This window comes from Octodon degus, unplaced genomic scaffold (assembly GCF_000260255.1).
Source record: "Octodon degus isolate 3935 unplaced genomic scaffold, OctDeg1.0 scaffold00197, whole genome shotgun sequence".
In the NCBI taxonomy this organism is placed as follows: domain Eukaryota; kingdom Metazoa; phylum Chordata; class Mammalia; order Rodentia; family Octodontidae; genus Octodon; species Octodon degus.
In genome coordinates, this window is record NW_004524773.1 from 4,167,762 (window position 1) to 4,170,070 (window position 2,309).

A 2,309-nucleotide genomic window follows, 5' to 3' on the forward strand; every position below is an offset into this window, starting at 1 on the left:
ACTGAGCCTTTAGCGTATGAACCTTTTGGTGGCATTGAAGGGCCAAGCAACAGCTATGGGACCTGAGCACTTGTTATCTTGGTGTCAGCCCCATACACTTTAGGAATGGGCCAAAGAAAGCGGAGAGGCTGAGTCTGAATGCCATGTGACACTGTGAGGGCTGAAGGGCTAGTTACCAAAGCAGTCCTTCCTGGAAGCTTCGGGAGGAGGCGTGATAACAGGTTATGGTATGACTTTCTCTTCCTAACAGTAGGGGAAGGACAAGGCGCTGGTCAACCCCTGTTAAATTTTTGTTAGTTTCTTCCTACCCTCTTGCTTTTCAGCCTATCCCAGCCTATTGCCACATTGAAGAATTGTGCCAAGAGGTGGAAACTTGTCACACTGAAGTCTTGGGCTTTGGCTCCGTCGCGTTTGAGGCAAACCACTGATGTGGCTTCTCTCTGGAAAATTCTTTTTCTTTCTTTTTTTTTATATTGAGGATTGAACTCAGGACCTTGCACTTGCCAGGCAGGTGCTCATGGCACTGAGCTGTCTCCCCAGCTCTGGAAAATTCTTAAAGTGCTCTCTGTTTTCAAGATGCTTAAGCCTAAACAGAGCTCTGGCATTCTCTTCATAAACCCTTCAGATAAACGTGGAGCCAGCATTCAGATATAGCAGCAGTTCACTTAGGTGTGAGGGGCTCTGGGGTAGGTGGTGGTTCAGCTCGGTGTCCCACGTGGGGTGGAACTTGGCTTCATGGAGGGCAGAGGAAAAGGCAGTCCAGAGGAGTGTTTAAGCCAGAGTGAAGTGGATATTTGAAGGCAGGGTCTGTTGATTGCTGAGTTTCAAACTCAGGATCAGTGTAGGGTTGGGTATGGTACTGTGGAGTTCTTTACACGTATTTATTGAACTGCGTGATAGGTTTTCTTTTTTAAAAAAATATATTTAGTATAGGGAGTACAGGATTTCACTAAACAGACTGGAGTTACAGTGATCCTTCCTGTTTCTCAGCCTCCCAAGCACTGGGGTTACAGGCGTGTGGGCCACCATGCACAGTCTCAATTTGGGTCTCAGCCTGCCCTGGGCACAGAGCTGGCATGGCTGCCCAGGGATGCAACCTGTAGCCTCTGCATCTGCCTAAGCAGATGCTTTCATCTGTTGAGCTATCTGGCATGCCCTTGTAGGATTTTCTTGGAAAAATGGAATTCCTGGCCACAAGCTAAAAACAGTTTTATGTTTATTGATGTTAGTGTCAAATTGTTTTCAAAAGGGCAGTGTTCATTGATTAGATTATTATCTTCTTTATTTTTAGGTGGGTAAACCACAGAGAGAGCAAATGACATGCCCAAGTTCACCAAGGTAATGGTGACTTGACTTGTCTAGGAATAAAACCCCAGTTCAAGACCCTGAGTCTCTTGTCATTTCTGCAACCCTACCTGAGCCCCATTAATTGGTGGGAATGAAAATGAAGCTTCTTGGTGCTGTGGTGTTGTCGCCCAGACTTCAGACATTTGTGTGCCACCTGTGAGTGTCAGCACAGCTCCTCCAGTGCCTCGGTTACTCCGGTCCTCCCCCTAACTTGATTCTGAAGAGCAGCCTCTTTCTATAGGATACCATCTGTGAAATTACAGGTTTGATGTATGCTTGGATTTTTTTTTTCTGACATGTAAGAAAATAAACCTAACTACTAAAATAGAGCATGTAAATTTATCTTCCATCTAAAATAGCTTTTGGGAACCTCTGATACAGAGGAATAAACACAGGTTTATGTCTAGGTGCATCAGCATGAACCACTGGGTCTGTCACCTAATTACATAGTCTTAGAAAAGTCAGTGTTCTCAGTTCTTGGTTTCTTGGTTTGTTTGTTTTGATCCAGGGTCTTGCACTTGTGTTCTACATCAGCCCTGAGCTCATGATGCAGCCCAGGCTGGCGTCAAACCCCTGAGCTGGGATTACAGGCATGCGCCATTGCACCCTGATTTCTCTGATTGTAAAATGAGTTTAGGAATAGCCAGTTGCAGAGTTGTGAGAATTCACTGTGATAGGGCTGGTGAGATGGCTCAGTGGTTGAAAGCACCTACTTAGAGCAAGCTTAGCAAAGCACAGGCACAGGGACCGTGGTTCAATCCCCAGCACCACATGCCAGCCAGCCCCGCCCCCTGGTGGACTGAGCTGGCCACACACACACACACACACACACACATAAATAAATAAAATAAAAAAAAGAATTCACTGTGATAGTGTGAGGGCCTAATGCTCAGACAGCTGTTCAGTACCTCTGGTTATTGTGGGTATTACTGTGGATATCTAGTTATTGTCCAAAGACAGTA